The sequence below is a fragment of the Cavia porcellus genome, unplaced genomic scaffold (assembly GCF_034190915.1).
Source record: "Cavia porcellus strain 051 isolate PalLab524CR breed Dunkin Hartley unplaced genomic scaffold, mCavPor4.1 scaffold_25, whole genome shotgun sequence".
In the NCBI taxonomy this organism is placed as follows: Eukaryota; Metazoa; Chordata; class Mammalia; order Rodentia; family Caviidae; genus Cavia; species Cavia porcellus.
The window spans coordinates 13,167,283-13,188,332 of record NW_026947508.1 but is presented as its reverse complement, the minus strand read 5'-3'; the positions used below and the strand labels follow the sequence as shown (position 1 = coordinate 13,188,332).

Here is a 21,050-nt window from a genome sequence, read left to right as displayed (position 1 = left end):
GAGGTTTTTAAAAAATTTATTTTATTTTATTTTTTATTTTAAAGGGGGCAAAATTAAACACAACAAAATAGAACATAAGAAATCAGTGTAAGAGATATAAATTTCAAAGCTAGAGATCTTCACTGTCTATCATATTGTCTCTTGTTTTCTTCCAAATAGTTGTCCATGTCTTCACATACAAAGATTTCATACAAAACAACATAGTATAAAAACTGATCTGAACTGAATGAGGAAGGCGTTTTAGGTCTTCAAAACCAGACAATAGGGAAGTCACTAATGGCTGTCGTAGAGTCTCTCGTTTTCTTCAAAATAGCTGTCCATACTTTCATGTATATTGAAGTTCAACAAAATAAAACAGGTCGCAAGGAGGGGTTGTTTGGTTTCCCGGTGCTCCAGGTCCCAGCATGGCATGGAGGCTCCCATCCTGGGCCGCTGCCGCTCACGGGAGTGGGGGAGGTTGCTTCAAGCTGTTTCTTTCTAACGAATTGACCATTTCACTGTCCAAGTTCTGAAATGGCCAACAGACCATAGAAAGACATCTCTTTAGGCTCCTGCTTGAAACCAACAGCATCAGGAAGCTGCCGGCCTTGATTCAGGGCCAGAGAACTGTGGACTTTTAAAGAAAGCAACCAGTGAGGTCAGGCTTCTGCATTGTGACTCTAGGTCTCATTAGAGAACCAGAGAACATCTAGGGCTGCCTTAAACATAACTTCTCATCTGCATTAGTCACGGGCAGCGCAGCTGAAAATCAGCTGTGTTTCTTGTCCTGGGAGGTAGCTGCAGGACAATGCACTTGAATTCTCAAAAGTTCTTTTAAGTAAGACCTAGGACAGGACTGAAGAGCGGGACTGAGATGGGGGTATCTAAGCTGGTGGCAGAAGTAAGTGGAACCTGTTAACTACAAGATCGCAGGACAGCACCAAATAACTCCCAGTACCCCAAACATAAAACTTCTCAAAGTTCCCCGTGAGCTGTGGGCTGTGTAAGCACAAAGCTGTCCTGAGGAGCCCACTGCCACCACTCTTCACAGTAACCCCCTTTCTCTCTTCCCATCTTGTTCTTTCCCTTACCCCATTCAGCCTTCCCTTTTCAAATAAGTGTTTGAAATGTCTGGCTTGTCTCATTCGGTTCTTTGATCAAGGCAGAAGGATCTGGAATAAATTTAACTGTCAAGCCATTTCCAAAGGAACTACTGGATAACAGGACTGTGAGTCCTGTAACTGTTATTTCTTTTGATGAAGCAAAATAAACCTTTACTCTTTGTAAGCTGATGGCCTCAAGTATTTTGTTATGATGGCGGAAAGCTGCCTAACACACAAAGGAATGTCATGATTCTTCCTGAGCACCCCACCACATCTAGTCTTCCTCTCAATCTGTGATTAAAGATAGAACTGGGCATTATACAAATGATGGTAATATTTTGATAATTCACATTAGCAGACAACAAGATGAATAAGCACAGATTGTGAAGTCATTAGACCGAGAAAGGAAACACATAATGTTCTTTCCCATTTCTGTTTTAACTCTGGATTGAAAAGAAAGGGAACTTACCAGAGAATGTGGTTTTAGAGGGCTAGCATGAGTATCCAGGGGGTCTTACCTCAGCTTGGGTGGTCAGCAGTCTTGAAAGATGGCCACCACACACCAGCCGTCCCTGTGCTCCTGTGCTCACTACTCCCGTTCTGTGTTGGAAAGGGATGGTCCACTGACTGGCTTTGGCCAACAGGATGCAGTGAAGCAAAGGTCAGGGAGCTTCTTCTTGGGGATCCCTAAGCACCCAAGTAAGAATCCAGCGATGTGGAGAAAGGTCAGTGCCTCAGCTTTGAAGGAGCCTGAGCTCCAAAGATGGCCACTGTCATTCCTCCCCACCTGCACACACTGTGCATACCTGGTGCCTGTCCTCCTGGTAAGTAGTGGCTCTCATCTCTTCACTCTCAGTGTGGACCAGCCCTGCAAGTGCTTTGACCTACAGCGTACAGTAGCTGTGGTATTCTGGGGCTCCTCAGGCCAGGTCTGAGGATAACTGGCAGCCCCTCCTTCCTCCCTCCTGTAACCTTGACTCTTGAGACAGACGGCCTTTCTGAGCAAGCTGCCCAGCTGTGAGAAGCCCGTGCCACACAGAGAGGCCACGTGAGAAGGAGGCCACCAACTCAAGCCTCAGCCGATGGCCAGTGGCCAGTGCTCCCTCTGCCACTGCTGCTCAGAAGAGGCCCCGGGGCCTGTGGGCCACTTGTGCCTCGCCAACTTTGAGAAATGGAAGAGACAATAAAATAGGGTTGTTTGGAGAGCTGAACGTTGGGGTGGTTTGCGATGCAGCAACAGATAACGGACAGCCTTGAATATCATCATGCACCGTTGAAAATCTCCCCAACTAGACTCTAGACTTGGATTCTCATGATTTGTCAGGCTGTGTGTGGTCATCATCCCTTAGGGCAAGGCCAGTCCAAGTCAAGCCACTTGCTTAAGGTCATATGGGAGGTCTTTTGTAGCACATGTCCTAAAGTCAAGAGATACAGAGGAGACGAGGCTGGCCCCGGCTGGAGATGATGTGCAAATTCATGAAATATTCTGTAATTTTGCTTTCATAGAAGAGAGAAAAATAGAACCATCAAAGTCTAGAAAGGATGAGGGGAAGGTGGGCAGAAAGAGGTTAGATACTAGACACCAAAATACAGTTAAATAGGAGGAATTCCTGCTAGTGTTCTAAAATACAGTAAGATACTGCAATCCACAAACATTTACCATTTCAAAGTAGCTAAAAAGAAGAGTCTGAAAAATGATAAACATATAGGAAGATGGAAATACCAGCTACCCTAATTGGATCATTGCACATTCCATACATACATCAAATTATTCCTCTATACATTTTAGACATAAGCAAACCAGTGTGTGTTGATTAAAAACAAAAATTTGCTGGGTGTGATGGTGCATGCCTATATTCCCAGTACTCTGGGAGGCTGAGGCAGGAAGATCACAAGTTCAAACCCAGTCTGGACAACTTAGAGACTTGGTGAGATCCTTGTCTCAAAATAAACTACGGGCTGAGGATTTAGCTTAGTGTGAAGGTCCCAGTTCAATCCCCAGTACCACTGAAAGAAGTTTGTTTTAAAGAAATAAACTTGGCTCCTAGGACAGTTAAAAATCCAGATAAATGAGATGTTTGTTGTCTTCTAAACGTTTCTCCTTTCCCTCCCAACCTCAGACAAATAAAGATTTTTAAGGGGCTTCGGGATGTTGACAACATTATCAAGCTGTACTCCAAATGCCGGTGATGAGAATGGCACTCTTTGGGGGGGAAACAAGCCCCAGGCGTGGGAACTGTAACCATGTAGGCTGCAATGGAGCTGTCACATTCTGAAAGCCCACGGGCAGGAGCTAAGGGGACCAAGCGCTCCTGCTTTATTGGCTCTGCGCGCCCGCCAGTCTCTGCGAAGCCGGGCAGGCACTAATTAGATGGCCACTTGGAAAGTTGCTATCACTGACTGGAAGCTATCCAAATTGCTCTCTTTGTTCCAAAGCTTTAGGAGACGATACTCCCCTCCCCAGCCCTCCTGCCACCCCGTCCTCGCTTGCCAAACCTCAGGGACCACAAAGGCAGCTAACTGTGTCGGCCTGGCTCTGCACTGGCTTCCAGACAGCGTCTTGTCCTTCATTATTAGCCTTGACCTTCGGCCGCCCGGCTGCTGGACCTGTGGGGGTGGTGGGTGATGTGCTGGTTTCCCTGGTGACTCAGGAAAGTGGGAGAGCAGGAGGCAGAGGATGTGGGTGGCATTCTTCAAATGGTATGCCTTCTTTCCTCTAGATCTCTTGTGCTCTCATGAGGGCACTAGGTCCCCTCTGGTTGCCAGCAGTGGAACTTTCTGAGGGTAATGGGAATTTAGTATCAGTTTTTTGACAGTTTCTTTGGTGAGCATCTTAAAGGTACCTTATAGATGGTCTGCAAGGTGGGCAGACAGACACTTTATTACCCTTGTACCTCATTTTCTTTGCCACACACACACACACACACACACACACACGTACACACACATGTGCGCGCACGCGCACACACACATACACACACACTGCCCACCTAGCCCTAACAGCTGGAGGCTTTTATTCAATGTGTGTAGAATTGAATTTGCACCATTTTTGCACCAATGACTTGGACAGCAGGCTGGGAAATGGTGGTTGATCTGTCAGGTGAGACTGAAAAATACAATGAATGTTAAATTTTAAAAATCATTACAGACACACTGCCATTAATACCTCCTCCTGTTGTTCCAACACACTTACCCAAGCTTTCTTGCTCTTTTCTAAAGCAGCTCTGAAGGTCCTCTTTCATAGGTGTCTTTAGTGGTGCCTGAACTGACTTTCAATGTTGCCTGTCATGGTCAGTTTGACTTTGGAGAAGAGCCAGAATTTCCACTTCCCAGACCTGCAGGAGGACACGCCACATATTTTTCTTTTATGGAAATTGCCTTAAGTGTTTTGAATTGTACTTTGGAGAACAAACAGTTTCTAAGTTCGTTACCCCAAGGCTCAAGTCAAGTGCTGAGCCCAGGAGTCAGGCAAACAGGATCAGGGCTGTGAATTCAGGAGAAGCCTTGCTCAATTCTCTCCAAAGGTGGCGGTGGTGGGGGTTCGACCTTTTAAGAGACAGAAGTGCCACACGGAAATGAGTGTCATGTCATTTCTTGGGCTACCTGTTTTAGCTTCCTCTGAGCATGTGTGCATGGACCTCTAGCCATTTCTTGGTCACAAGATGGTTCTGGATCCAAGCCCCACAGTGGACAGTGAGCCAGAGACCAAAGACATGGCAGAGATGCCTTAAAGGCAAGGTGGACTCGACTGTCCTCAATGTGACCCAATTCGTAAAGGCTGAGTTTCATTTTTCTGTCTTCAGTTTTCAAAAATCTTTCTTATTCTTAGTGTGACCAAGGCCACAGGAAGTGACTGACTGCATCCATCCTGCTTTTTTGCCAAGAATTTTAAAACTCTCAGTACCGAGTGTCACTTGCCTTCTTAGTGCTCCTGAGCCTTTCTGGCAGTGTGCAGCATAGACTTGGGCCTGTGGGAAGGCGTTGGTGCCATTAAAGCTTCTCCTTAGCACCATAAAATGTCCTCACTTTTACCCATTCAGATAATAATGCTAATAACACTGAGATAAAGCCTTAGAAAAGCCACCAAAATTCCCCCAAACTACAAAATGTGGGATCCAGTAGTGATCCTTATAAAATATTCAGTCAAGGAGGCAGATTGCTTTCTACAGACAACAGAAAAAAATTTTTTTTCCTTTTCATTTCTAGCCCAGAAAATGTTGCCAGCATCCCAGCTGTATAGAAGCCACATCAGATATAGATTCCTTCCACCTCCCCTCCCTTTGTGAAAAACCACTTGCAGAAAGGCAGACAGTCAACAACGTAGTCTGCCAGACAGACTTGTGTCCTTTGATTCCAGCAGAGAGGCACATGGTTTGTGGAGAGTCCATGGTAGACTCCAGTTCCTGTGCTTGGTGCCAAGGAGAACCCTGGACTTGCTTTGTCTGATGACAGAAACCAGCAGAGACTGGCTAGCGGCTGAGAGCCCAGCTGAGAGCCAGCCGATGAGGGGCTGCTCCTGCACGGCAGCTATGGGGCTTGCAGTCCAGTGCCCAGTGTGACTGGCCCATCCTACACTTCCAGCAGCCAAGCGCACAGTCTTTTCATGTGCCCACTCCACGCTGGGTGTGTCACATGCTGTCTCACTGCATCCCACGGCAGCCTCATGGGGTGAGCTAAGGTCATCTGTGTGTCCACCCAAGGTCAGCTGCTCAGGCTCAGAGACTGAGATTCCTTACCTGAGGTCACAGAGTTGCTGGATACAGAAGCCAGGCGTGGAGCCTGACTTTTTCTCTCTCCTGAACCTGTATCGATCTGATTATTTTAGGAGATAATCGTTACAAGTGAGTCTCACACGATCCTCATTTAGTTGAGATTTAACTTTGGATCTATCTTCTGGCCGGATTTTAGGGCAACAGCCCAAACATTGAGGCTCAACTTAAAGACAGCAGCAGGAGACAAGCCCCAGGGGCCGGCTCAGCAGCTCTGAGCGTGATACCTTCTCCTGAAGCCTGACCTCCTTCCCTTCCTCTTGCCACTTTCTATTTTAGTGACAGGGAAGCAGGTGTCACTTTCGTTTTAGGCAGCTGGACAAAAGAGTAAGTAGCTTACTGAAGGGGAAGAAAGTCAGATGCACAGAAACTACTCAGGCAGGACTGCTGGCCTTCAGAAGGACGGGGGCAGGAGCCGGTGGACTCGAGCCACAGATGTATTGGACCTCAAGGAACTTTCCTGTAGCCACAGGGGCCTGGGCTGTAACTGGACGGCGGAGGACCAGTACCGTAATCTGAAGGGCATGGTGCCCACCCAGGGAGAAGCCTCAGCCGCCAGGGCTTCCCCAGGCAGATGGAGATACGGAAAGGACTTGGGAAAGCTCTCAATTTGGCGCATCCTTCATGTACAATTATTTCAGTATTTGTTCAACTGTTTTTTAAATTCAAAGATAAAGCTGAATTCAGAGGGTTGGCACCATGGTTTATGTCAGTGGCCCCCAAGTCTCTCTCTCTCTCTCTCTCTCTCTCTCTCTCTCTCTCTCTCTCTCAAGTTTGTGCCTTGCTGTTTGCAGCCAATCATGCATGACTGCCCCGCCATGCCATGCTACTTTGGAGCCAACTGAGTATGGACTGAAACCTCCAAGAACTGTAAGAAATAATTCTTTCCTTCCTTAACTTTGGGCGGGGGGTATTTTGTCTCAGCGACAAAGTAAAAGTATCTAAGACAGCGGGCGAGGAAGATTCTTGGCAGTGGTACTGAACCTGGCCCTCAAATCAGGAAATCTCATCCAACAAACCAAAGCCCGGCAGTAGACAGAACTCAACCGCTTACAAGTCTGTGTCAGATGTGCTCCTGGGGTCTTATCTGCCAATGGAAGTAACTTCCTGTGCTGAATTCTGTTTCTTTTCTCCACCTCACATAACCAGAAAGTCAGAGTAGAGGAGCTGGTGTAGAGGCATGCATGACCACTGCATGAGGGTGAGGCTCACAGAATATGCGAAATGGCCAACACACTGCGGCAAAGCAGGTAAGACACTACAAGAGAAAAGATCAGCTTTGAAAGTTAGAGCAGTGGAAATGATCCAAAGCAAAGCAGGCAGGGAGAAGAACAGGGAACGCAAACACCGTCTGTGGGGGGTGGACAGTAGGACGTGGGTAATTGGGACCGAGGAGACAAAGATGGAGAACTTTGAAGAAAAAATATCCAGAGCATTTTCAAATTTGATGAGAACCATAAACCCACAGATCCAAGCTCAAAAAACCTGTCCAGGAAGAATTAAGCAGAAAAAACTTCATACTAGGTTGTATCAGATTATAGGCAGTTTTTAAAAATCAGTGATCAAGAGAAAACTTCAAAAGCAGCTAGAAAAATGGACACATTATGTATCAAAGAAGAAATATTGGAATAAAATCAGATTTCCTCCAGAAGCCATGTAGTCCAGAAGACAATAAAGTGACATTTAAAAATCTATCAATCTGTAATTCTTTACACACTGAAAATACTTTCCAAAAGCATAAAGGCAAATGGAGGATTTTTTCAGATGCATGAAAGTTTGGGGAACTAATCCCTCTTAGACTTGAGCTACAAGATATGTAAAAGCAAATTTTGAAGGCCAAAGAAAGATGAATCAGATAGAAATGTACATGAATGTCAACGATTACAGTGTCAGAAAAGGTAACTAGGTAGATAAGTGCAAAATCTATTTTTATAAATGTAAAAATCACTTAAATATACTTAACTGTTTAATAGTAATAGTATATTGTTCGGTTTGTAATGTCTACATAAGTACAATGTCTGGCTATACAAGCACAGAAGGTAGGAGAGAGGGCTCAAAAACTTTATGGTTTTAACTGTATGAATGAAGCGGCATGCTATCAAATTAAAGGTCCATACTGTAAACTCTAGAGTAGCCACTAAACATACACAAGCCCATACACAGTGACAGGCAAATGATAGACAGCTAACAAGTCAGTGATGAGAATAAAAACGAATCCTATGGAAAGGCTAATGTAAAAGAAGGCAGGAGAAGAAGAAGAAATAAGAAAGAATAACAAGTAAAGTGAATGAAAAATCAATAGCAAGATGGCAATTCAAACGCAGCCATATTGATAATTATATTAAATGTAAATGGTCAACATTAACTGAAAGCCAGAGATTGTCAGTTTGAATAAGAAAAGAGTACAAGGCCTAACTGAATGCTGTCTGCAAGAAACCTATTTTAAATATAAAGGCATAAATTGAAAACTAAAAGAATGAAAAAATTATATACTATACTAACACTAATCAAAATAAAATGGGATTGGTATATTACTGTCAAAGTAGATTTTAGAATAAAGAATATGCCGGGGAGTCAATTCATCAAGAGAAGATAATGATCTTAAATGTCTGTGCGACCAATCACAGGGTTAAAAACACAAAGCAAGGACAGAACTGCAAAGAGAAACACAACACGATCATACCTAGAAATTAAATTTCTATAAATTAGGAGAACAGAGGCAGTGAGAATGCACATGTCTGAGGCTCCGCCATAAAAGGTGATGTAGTTTCTGCCTTGGGAGCCTCTACCTTCCCCTTTATATCTGAGTCATGACCTCTGCACGAGGAGGAGGTGCAGGTCACCTGGACAGGCCATGCTTTGGTGTCCTTCCTGCCAGCTCCAGCTATGACCCCAGACGACGGCCGCTATCATCTGCCCGCTTTGAGAATGAACGCGTCTTGTGAGGATCTCAGTCTCCAGCTGTCAAGGCGCCCAGATGATGCTGACAAGAGCAGACACGAGCTGTTGCAGCAGTAAATTGCAGATGCACGAGCAAAATGAACCTTGTCATCTTTCTTTCTTCAACAAAAAAGATGGTGATTTCTCTCTCATGGAAAAGAAGCCTCAGAAAGACTGTCCACAGCAGCTCATTCATCACCGGCGCTGGGCGCTCTCTGCCTGGCTGACACCATGTTTAGCTGCCAATCATGGTCCAAGACAGTTTCTAAGGTTCCAAACACCACAATTCATCCTAGTAACAGATATTGGGGTGGACAATTGATAATGTCAGTCTACCATCCTAACCTCAAATATTAAGATATTTGTGTATCGTAACATTCTCTGAAGTATATAATTCACGAGTTGTGGTATATTCCCAGCATTGTGAAACCATTGTCATATTAAATTCCAGAACATTTTCATCACCCCAAAGAAAATTCCATGCCCAGGAGCGGTCACTTCTTATTCCCAGTAACGTCCCCAGACCCTGGCAACCACTAATATACTTTTTGTACCCATGGATTTTCCTGTTCTGGACAGTTTGTATAAATGGAATCATATAATATGTGGACTTTTATGTCTGGCTCCCTTCATTTAGCATAATGACTTCGAGGTTTGCTCATATTGTAGAATATACGAGTACTTCATTGCTGTTTATGGCTGTACCACGTTTTGTTTCTCCATTAATCAGTTCACAGACATCTGTGTTGGTTCCACTTTTTGATTACGATGAGTATGTCACTATGAACATTTGCCCAGGTTTTGTGTGACCCTGTTTTCAATTCTCTCGGTTGGTTAAATACTTTGGGTGTATACTAATGTCTCAGAATTGCTGGGTTATATGGCAACTCTATGTTTAACTTTTCGAGAAACTTCCAAACCACAGTGGCCACTGTATTTTACCTGCCTACTAGCAGTTTATGAGAGTTCCAATTTCTTTTTTTTTTTTTTTTTGGTACTGGGGATCGAACTCACAACCTCGCACTTGCTAGGCAGGTGCTTATGCCGCTGAGCTAAATCCCCAGCCCCAGAGAGTTCCAATTTCTCTATATCCTTGAAGGTTCTTTTCCATTTTTAAATTATATCCATCCTTGAGAGTGTGGAGCAGCATCTCTCGGCTCTGATTTGCACTTCCCTTGTGACTAATGATGGCGAACCTGTTTTCCATGTATGTACTTACTGGCTATTTGTATATCTTCCTTGGAGAAATGTCTATTCAAAACTGCTTGGCCCTTTTATAATTGGAATTTTTTCTTTTTTATCACTGAGTTGTAAGACTTCTTTATAGATTCTTGACAGTAAACTCTTAACAGTATACGATTTATAAATTTTTTTTCTCATGGTGGATTGTCTTTCACATTCTTTACTTTTTAAAATTCTTTCTTTTTTTTGGCAGTCTTGGAGCTTGAACCTTCATACTGAGCTACATCCCCAGCCCTTGTTTAAATTCCCTTTTTGAGGCAATATCTTGTTATATTGCTCAATCTGGGCTTGAACTTGTGATTTTTCTGCCTCGGCCTCTCGGAATGCTGGGATTACTGGTGTCTTGGGTGATCGAAGTCACCTCGTGTGGTGTGTTACGGTTTGGGTCTAAGATGATCCCTGCGCAAACCATGTGTTCCCAGGTGGGGCTTGGCTGGAGCTGGGGCCTGGTTGGGAGAGGCCGGTCATTAGAGGTGTGACCTGCAGGGTTGTATTCTAGTCACTTGCTCTTCCTTTCTCTCTGTTTCTTGGCCATGCTCCTGCATCTTTCTGGAACTGGCCATCTCCTTGCCCTTTCTAGAGCTGAATGATCATGGACTGAACTCACTGAAAGTGTAAGCCTAAATGAAACTCGTCTCCAGTAAGTGGCAGATATTAGGTAATTTGTCATAGGCAAAAAGTATGTGTCGCAGTTCTCCGTGGGATCAGGCTAGGGCGAGATCTCACCTTTTGGGTATGTGTTGGGGATTGAACCAAGGACCGTGTGCTGTACACTGAGCTGTATTCCTGATCCCTCAGGTTCATCTTAAACTGCATTCTCTCACGGCTCCTTTCCTGTTTCTCTTGCACAAACGCTGCGTCCTTCTGAGAGCATTTCCCCAGTAAGTCACAGACATTTGCACTCAGTTCTCAGGCTCTGTTTCCAGGAAACCCACCCTCAAGACAGAATGCACCATGGGATCTAGAATTCCAGTTGGCACTGTCCTGCTGGCCTGTCTGCCTTCTTTAGTGTTGCAGTCTAAATGCTGCAGTGTTGGGGCAGCCAGATTAGAAGGCTGTATGGGCGTCAGGAGTTTGTGGTTGTCTGGCAGAAGGTGCTGGAGCCTGAGCAGAGAGAAAAAGACATTTCTGTGGAGGAAAGAAGTGGTCAGGAAGCCAGGGATGGGGTGATGGCACCCTGGCAGGCCATAGTGCCACAGACATTCATTGCCCATAGAACTGATACAATCAATAAGTGCATTGTGGACATGGGAACCAGGTTTCTGTCAGAGAGAGATCCACAAAAATAGACTTGGTGGTGTTGGACTGAATTTAGAGTTGTCAGTAGGAACTCATGTTTCCAATACACAGTCTGCCTTCTGATCGGAGGGCTCCACATTCAGGGGCTTAGCCAGCTGTGGATCTAAAATACTTGGAAAATAATCAGGTCTATGCTGAACATGTACAGACTTTCTTCTTGGCGTGATTTGCTAAGCCATGCGGTGTATCACAACTATTCTTATAGCATTTACATTGTCTTCGGTACTATGAGTAATCTAGGGGTGATTTAAATATACGGGCAGAGTGCAGCTCAGTGATGGACAGTGCTTTGCAGGTACCAGACCATGGGCTTGATCTCCAGCACACCCGTGTATGCACACACACACACACACACACACACACCAGAAGAGGTATGCAAGTACTAACCCCAACCTTTTTTTTCTTTTGAGACAGGACCTCACTATGTAGCTCAGCCTGGCCTTGAACTCACCTCGTACGTAGCCAGACTCATCACACTTACGGTTCCTCCTGCCTCAGCCTCCAGAGTGCATGCACCGCCACATGCAGATACTGTACTATTTTGATATGAGACTTGAACAGCTGTAGATTTTGATATGGGGGGGCCGCCCACTGAGGACCCCTTCTGTCTCTCTCTCAGACAGAAGCTTTCTTTCCCCTCATAAATATATTCTGCTCTTTTTTTATTTTTATTTTTTTATCGGTACCAGGGATCGAACTCAGGACCGCCTGCTTGCAAGGCAGGTGCTTATGCCGCTGAGCTAAATCCCCAGCTCCAATATATTCTGCTCTTAAACTCAACTGTTCCTAAAATTCATTGATTTTGGAGAACACACACTTGTACCTGACCTCTAGCAGGCTGGGAGTTTCTGTTCCCTGTGTAAGTCAGAGGTCTTCCACCAAGAACACTGGACAGAGATAAGAATTTGCTTTTGTTTCGTGAACTCTGGATTGGGACTCTTTAGGTAGCACATTTTTATGCTTCAAATTTTGTTACGTCTCTGCCCATTGCTTATAATTGTTTATGCTTTGTCTCTTAGATAATTTTGTTAAAATGATGATAAATCTACATTAAAACATGAGAAGGTGATAAGGCTAATGTGGTACTTCTTTAAAGGGACATTTCTTATTCCTCTTTAATTCTTGTACATGTTACGTTTGATCTACTAAATTTACTGTTATTGTTTGCTTGATTTTATTTAGACAACAGCACTAGAGGAAAAAAAGGCAGGGGGAGGCTCTAGAATAAATATGCTATGGTAGTTGGATATGACTGCATTCAGGAGAAGAAATAGATCTAGAAGTAGGTGCACGTGGCCCCGGGAGAGATCCCCTCCCCCCAGCAATGAGCACCCTTAACATTTAGATCTTGGTTTCTAAATATCATTCGCCACTAAAAGAAACCAGCCTTCGTTGAAGAAATGGCTGGCTTCAAAGCTATGGCAAAGAAAGGATAAGATATATAAAAATTTTTTCCCAAAAAATAAAGAGATATTCAAAGCATGATGAGAAAATGCCAGAAGGAAAACAGAATCTGTCACTGACCAGATCTGGGAAAATCTGAGCATCAAAATAAATTATATTAAAGCAGATTATAATCCGCTGAAAAGAAATAAGTACTTAAGTGTCCACATTGATAAAATAAATAAATGAATACAAACCTGGGGAGAAAAGAGCTTTTACTATAGAAACCCATCTAATAAATGCAGAACGTGTAAGGGAATCAGAACAATCACCATGTGGCCAGCATCATAGCAATAACTAATTCTGCCAAGATTTAACAGTGGATGTTAAACTAGTAGGTGAAAGTTTATGAGGGATAAGATACGTGGTCTCCAATACCTCTCCACAACATAATTGCTAATTATAAAAGGAAAAAGAACAAATTGACACAGAGAAATGCCACCTGCATCTAGTGACCCATCTTGCCAGTAACAGGTCAAATCTAAATCTCACCACCTCCGACAAGACTCAATAAATAGTACCGCTTTTGCAATGATTCCTGCTAAAACTAATAGCTTGTGTTAAATTATAGGAAATGAGACAAACCCAAATTGCATGACATCTCACACAGTGATTGGCTTGGAGCTGCCAAGATTATGAAAACTCCATCAGAGCTGACCAAGGAGCTGTGTTGTGAGGCCCGCATCGTGTGACCCCTCTACACGACATCCTGGAGGCATCTGGGCGTAGGTGTAACACACCAATGTTAGCTTCCTGATTCTGGTGGCTGTCTGGTGGGTACGTGGAAAAGTGTCCTTACTGGCAGGGAATAAATACTAAGGGATCTGGGATGTGGTTATGACACATCCTGTCACCAATTTGTCAGGATGTGTGGAAGAAAACCATCAGAAAATGTTCAGAAGGATTTTTTTTTAATACTCTGCTTGCAGCTCTTCAGTGAATTTGAAATACTTCGGAAGAAAAAGAGATGAGAAATGCCATCATCTGGCAGCTTGCATCCCTCCTGTCTCGAGTCACTTTCCTTTCTCATGTTTCTTCGGACTTTTCTCCCTCGGGAACCATTTTTACACTCAAATCTTTTTCTTGCGTCTGCTTCCTAAGAACCCAGACAAAGGCCCTTTCTATTGCCCTGTTTGCTTGTCTGTGTAGCCTTTCTCAGCACCCCAAATCATCTTCTTTGTTTTCTTACTTATAGTCCCTAAAACAACCTCTGACTCCTGCTGGCTGCTCAGTAAGTATCTGTGGAATGAAGGAGAGGAGGATTTCTCTGCCTGGGAACCCCGGAGGCCTTTCTGTTGTTCCCAGTCTGGTCTCAATTCTTGGGGGGTTCAGCTGGAGAACTTCCCAGGTTGGTTGCCTTCAGCCCAGCCAAACTCTGGGCCACGCTTATTTTGGTTCCATTTGGAATTGAAGGGGAGGGGCGGAAAGTATACCCCAAAACACGCCGCTTTGGTGTATTATTTTGAACAGGAGATAACTGAGAATTAACAAACGCAGACAGAATTTGCTGGCCTTTGCTTCTCTGCCTGAAAAACAGCATGAATTTAACTCTGAGGAAGGGGTTCCCCCATGGGCCAGGGACAGAAGGGTGACTTACCATCAAAGATGGGGAGTTGATCCCAAGATGAATTTGCATAAACTGACCTTATTAAAATAGCCCCGATATTTTATTCTTGTCCAATATATTTCCTAGTAACTTCCCCATGATATATTATCCCTTGAAGCCGAATTCTCTTTTCTTTCTTGAAAGAGTACATAAAACCTCAACTCTAAGTCTTTGAGTTTCTTTTCTTGTCTGTGAACTCCTGGGAATGTAAATATTATCAAATACGGTGTGACTTCTCTCTTCCTAATCTAACTTTTGTGGGTTTAATTGGCAAGCTCCTAAGCACTAAACCTAAGAGGACAGACAGAGCAGAAGTTTTCTCTTCCCGATGGAATAGAAGCAAGCAAATAAATTTAATACCTTTTTCTTCTTTAAAAAAAAAAGCTTAAAAATCATAAAGCTTATTCACCTGGCTCACATGACAGGAGACGTTTGAAATTTGGAGATGCTTATTCCAAGATTCCCGGCTAGTTGGTAGCAAAGCTCTGATCAAAGCTGGAAGCCGGCCTTGTTTCGGGAACACGGGGGCTGCTGAATGCTACTGGGTTGTCCCCACTGGAAGCCCAGCTTAGAGTCTGTCTCCTCATCTGACCGAATGTGGAGGAAGGCCACGGTGGGTCCAGCCCCATTCATGGTCATCAGCTGATTCATCAGCTCCTCGAGACGGCTGGGTTTTATAGATGCTGAAATGAAGTCCTAGTGGGAATTACAGAGAGTGACTCAGAAATCGGAATCTTGGGGATTGCTTTCAATCAGGGGATTGCCGCATTCCTCCTTTGCAGAACGTGTGGCGATGTGAACTAACCCTGGGTCCGGCTTTGCCAAGTGCTAGCCCTGGTGGATCCCTCTTAGTGCAGAAATAAGACTTCTCTGCATCCAGCTCGTTCATTGTGTGCAAATGGTACTAATTGCTTCTCCACAGTGTGGTGCCTTAAGTAGGTTAAACATTCCCTTCTGGAATCCTGTTTGTCCTATTAATTTGAGCAACAAACTCTTGATGGAGCCGGGGCATGGGCTCCAACCAGGCAGTGCTGGAAGAGGGATTACGAATCTCCCTCCTGTCATCTGGGATGCAGGGGTGTCGCTGACCCGTTCCTGCCAACCTCACCAGCTCAGATCTGTGGCATGGAGCCCACCACAAACAGCAGTCACCCGGATTCATAAACACTGGGCTAGAAATGAAGTGGCTGCGACCAGCAACCCCAACATTTTTGCCAGCACAGTCTTGCCAACTGGGGGTCCTGCTGGGCTGACTTTAATGAACAGAGAAGTCTCAATTTTAATTAGCATGCTAATTGTTTCCATGCAAATGAGAGTGGAGAAAGGACTTATGAACTGTTTATTTTCTTAAGTGGGTTACATGCTGCCCCCTGCAGCCCTGTTCACGGTGCTCCATTGCTCAGCCCACTGTTTTGTTCCCCAAATAGCACAAATTCATCTCCTAAGCAAGCCCAGCTCTCAAGCATGGTGCAGGTGTGTTGAGAGCTTTCCCTCTCACCCTAGTACCAGGGTTTGAGCCCCCCTTACAGGGAGGCCCCGAGTGTACTTCACTCTACAGTCCTAGCCCTGTATTTTTTAACTTTGAGACAGGATCTCCTTAGCTTACTAAATTGTCCAGGCTGGGCTTGAACTTGTGATCTTTCTGCCTTACCCTCCCACAGTGCTGAGATTACCCCCATACATCACAACACCTAGCGTAGGCTCTACGTGAGAGCTTAGGGACCTAAGCTGGACCCTGGAATTCTGGAAGACTCTGTCTTCCAGAATTCACTGTAGAGGCCAAAGGTGAGGGTGCTGAATTGCATTTGAGAGGGTTCCTGGTTGTAAGCAACAGAAATCAATTCAGAATAGTTGAAGAAACGGGGAATGTATGGGGTGTGTGTGTGTGTGTGTGTGTGTGTGTGTGACAAAATAGGGACTTAAATGTTTCTTTCGCTACAGACGTTTACTCTTTGGTCTCCAAGCAGGCAAATAAAAGTAGGGTAAAAGCTTGGCCTTTTATCTTCAAATTGGATCTGGTCCCTTTTGGCACTGTAAACTTTGAGTCAGAGCCCAGCCCAAGTCTGCACAGACATGTTAATCAGTTCAGGTGTGCTTGTTTAAAAAGCTGGTAATACAAGATCGTTAGTCCTAAATTTCCTTAATCTTTCCTTCCTCTTCAGGGTTGAGGTCACCTCCATAAAAGAACTAGAATATTTTCAAGACTGAAGGGGACTTCATAATCAACAGCTTATCAAAAGTGAACTTCTCTAATGCCCCCCACAGTGATGTCGAGATTTCCAGTCATTGTCCTAAACCCCAAGGAGAACCCTGTCATTGTTCTAACCAGCCCCTTTGGGTCCCTCTAACCTGTTCTCTCTGTGAACCCCCTCTCCTCTCTAGCAGTCTCAAGTTCAGAAATGGTGACCCAAGTGATGCCAGAATCATCACCCCTGGCCCCAGCAGGACCCCGCAGAACCAGACTTGAGATGATGATTAATCAGACCCAGATTTGATAGGGACCCCTTGGCTCTCACCTGCCTTCTGTTCCTTTCTTCTATCACCCTAAGATTTTCAGCCACTGGACTGCTGATTTTTCCTATGTGGCGACACTGAGAATTCAATTCCCTTCCTGTGTTTACACTTCTGGTCTCCTGTTTAGTTGGCTGAACTTAGTCTGCTGGGACCCTAGCCTAGGACTCTGGTCACAGTTAGGGTAGAGGCATGCTGGGCAGGAGCTCAGAAAATCCAGGCAGCAGAAGCAATCCTTCTGTTCTATCTTAAGCTGTCTTGGTGTCCTAGCGTGGCCCAAGCCACTGCCGCTTACTTGAATGCCCACTATTTCCTCCAGCCTGGCATCCAGGCTTTCTCTCTGGACACCCACCAGTGTATTGTCTCCAGAGCAGCCAGGAAGACATTCGAAACTAAAATCAGACGATGCCACCATGTGCTTAAAACCCTCTGCAGCTCCAGTGCTCAGATCTTTGTTTCTAATATCACTTTCTCATCAAAGGAACCAGGACTCCTTGGAGAAACAGCAGAGCTCAGGCTTGGGCCGGGAGTACTGTGCCTGAGTCTGGCCATCTTACAGCCAGAGGGTAAGGAACAAAGTGGTGGGCCTTCGGCAGAGGAACTGTGATGGCTCCGTGTCATTTGTTTCCTGGCCTCCCCTTGAGGTGTGTGTCAGGGGGCCGTGGTTGGAAGCTTCCCTAGGATGGCGACGTGATGCTGGGCCTTTAGGAAGTGAGGTCTGGTGGAGGATGATCAGGTCACTGGGGAGGGATTGATGCAGGTCCTCAGGAGTCAGTTAGGTCCAGAGGGAGCGGATTATTATAAGGGATCAAGATCCTCCCCGCCACCCTGTCACCTGTGTGGCTTCCTGTTTTGCCATGTGATCTCTTCTGCATGCATTCTGCAACTTCAATACCATCCACGGCACTGCCCTCACCTGAGCAGAACAAATGATGACACCCTGCCCTCGAGTCTTCAGAACAGCGAGCTAAATAGACCTCTTCTCTTTATAAGTATCCAGCCTCGGGTAGTTTCTTACAGCAACCAAAAATGGACTGCTCCAGGGACACAGAAGTCAACTGAAAAAGGCCTAATGGCCAACACTGAGGCAAATGAAATGAAGCAGTAACACGGTGTTAGAATATAACCCGAAGTAGAAAGTCAATATCTAAGAGTCTGTACCCAGAACCAAGACCTGAAGACCCATCAAATCCCAGAGGAAAACATCAGGCAAGACCACAGTGAGGGACCGTCTATCAGTCACCTGGTCAGTAGTCTTTAAAGCCATCAGGGTGATCAAATGCAGGGAAGGTCTAGGAAACTGTCACCCCCAAAGGATCCCGAGGAGACCGACCACTGAGAGCACTGTAGGATCTTAAGTGCAACCCTGCGGCAGAAAAAGGGCCTTAGAGAAAAACAGGAAACCTGAAGAAAGTGTAGACTTCATTGTTGTCAATGAGCATGTTGCTTCCTTAGCTGTAACCAATACACCATAAGGATGCAAGGTTAGCAACAGGGAAACTGGGTCAGAACTTTTCTGGGGATCTGAAGCTATTCTCAGAGAAAAAGATCATTAAAACACAGAAAGAGCAACAGAAGCCCTAGCAGGTTTCTGACAATGCCTTGGCTTGAGCCCACTCTGCACCTCTCAGGCTGCCTTCTCCTGGGTCGGGACACAGGGTCTCTGCCCTTGGTGGCCTTCCAAGGGCACTCTTCCTCCTGCTCCTTCTCTTCCTAAGCCTTCATCTCTTCATGCCTCCATCCCTCTAGGCCAAGTCCTTCTCATCTTTCATATTCCAATTTAAATGCCCCCTGTGTGCAGAAGCCGTTGTGAGAACGATCTAATGTGTCTCTCCTGTCACTCTCCATCACGGCTGGCATTTATTTCCCGTATTGAATTGATGCCAGTCTGTCATCAGTGTGTGTAGTCGTTCACCTGTTTATTCCTGGCATCCTCAGGAGAATGAGTCCACCAGCTCCCACAGAAACCTTAGCATCTTGCAGGGACCGTGGGAGCAGACGCATCTGATGAACAGAGACGTGTGTTTGCTGACTTGTGCAGGGGGCCCTTTCCCTGGTGTCCACTGTGCAGCCCGATCCGGGGCTTCCAACCTGCCCACTGCTGCTCACCCCGTGTGGAGCTGCAAAGTGATGCTCCTTATAAATACGGCCTCTGTCCTGCTACTGTGTAATTATAGCTGCTCGGTCCCACATCACCCTAAGTGCTCGTAATTGCATAATTAGGACCCACAATGTTACACAACCGTTAATATATATACCTTGCCATTTCCAAACGATATTTTTGTCAAAGCACCAGAAGTAATTAATTTAGGGTGAGGGTGGAGGAAGCACACGGAGGAGACAGAGTGCAGTTCCCTTTATCTTGCTGGTGGCGACGAGAGGGAACTCGGTATCTTTGAGAAAGAAGCTATTTATCAGTCTCTTGCCCCAAAGCGTCCCACGGAGCTGGGTGCTGCGTTGTTTGTGGAATCGTTCAAAATGGGTAAAAACCAGTTTGCCTTTGGCCGAAGGCACATTCCTAATTAGCTGTGCTGCTGGAACAGAGAACATCCTCATCTTTGGAAGAGGCATTTTCCAAAGCTAAAGGGAACTTGTGTTTGTGGGGGGTGGGGTGAAGAGATCCGTGGAGGGGCTGGGCTTTCATGGGACAGACCTTGTGTTTGGGGTCATGGCAGAGATAAGGAGAGGGAGAGGGAGATTTGCATGTCCTGTGAATGTACTTAATGCCCCCCACTTCCACACCTAGAAATGGTCAAAATGGTGAATTTTCCATTATGCTTGTTTTATCACAATGAAAAAACCCCAATTATATATATATGTATGTATATATATATATATTTGTGTGTATATATATATATTATCTCAAGACCTAAATGTAGTCACAATACTCTGATAAGGGGGGAAAGTCAGCTCCCTCCCATGTAAAGAGTAGGACCATATTCTTTAGTTTTAAAATTATAGATAATAAGAAACTGAAGATAAAGAAATCAAAATGATAACAGAATTTCTGAATGTCTTCTTGGGCTTCTCTATGTTTTTCCAATGATATATTCTAAAATAAATGCAAATCTTTTATAATCTGATAAAACATAAGTAGATGCACATGGGGGAGATACTTAATGGCCCTGGGTTGCACATTTGGTGGTGCCATGATGAATTTCGTGTTGTGGGTATCTTACCATAATAGGAGGTGTGTGTGTGTGTGTGTGTGTGTGTGTGTGTGTGTGTGTGTGTGTGTTTAAGCAATGAGTTTGGAGACACTAGTACCCAAGGTCTCTTGAAGTTGGTTTTGCCTGATTTGCCACCACCCCACTGCCCAGCCCACTGCGGGAGAGGGTGTGGGCTGAGGGGCAGAGGCCCGTGACTTCACCCATTTTTAGGCATGGTTGAAGGTGGACACTTGATTCACCGGGTGGGTGGTGCCAGGTTTGAACTTCTGCAGATGACTTGGTTCCTTCCAGAAGATGTTGAAGGATTAACTCAGTTCATTGTGATTCAGACGAAGGCCAGTTTAGACTGAGCTATCCTCTTATTCATGCAGTAAAGGCTGTAGGACGCAATTGATTGAGTACATGTGATCACAGGGAGAATAATCAATGATCTGTAGAGGACAAACAGCCCTCAAGGATAGAATGAAGCTGTATCTTTTGACACTCGTTACAAATTGCAACCCATTGTACGGGTGTAGTGTTCTTAAATTTTTTATTAGTACATTTTTATAATATATAATGACCACATTCCTTGAGGTAGGTTGGTACATGTACAGAACACGTGTTAATTCTTTTTTTAAATCCCTATGTCCTTTCCACCCCCCATACTCCATCTCTTGGGCCCTTTCTCATTTGTTATTATCCATGTTTTGCACTTTTATATTTTGGGATTCTCATAATAAAGGAAACTATGGGATATTTAAGCTTATGTGTGATTTATTTCACTTAACGTTATGGTGCATCTGGACTTAGAGTTATACTACAAAACTGTAGTGATAAAAACAGCATGGCATTGGCAAAAAACAGACTCATGGATCAGTGGAACAGAATAGAAGATGTGGAGCAACCCCAGAACATTCAATTATCTGACTTTTGACAAAAGGACCAAAAAACTATTCTGGAGGAAAGACAGCCTCTTTAACAAAGGATGTGTGTATTCACCCTCCTG

General features: G+C 44.8%; 1 non-coding gene across 1 annotated transcript; it reads right to left on the bottom strand.

Moving 5' to 3' along the window:
- Nucleotides 1-465: 465 nt before the first annotated feature.
- LOC111757266 (small nucleolar RNA SNORA2/SNORA34 family) lies at nucleotides 466-602 on the bottom strand. The gene has a single exon (XR_002791638.1). It is a non-coding gene; the product is annotated as a small nucleolar RNA SNORA2/SNORA34 family (small nucleolar RNA).
- Nucleotides 603-21,050: the final 20,448 nt, after the last annotated feature.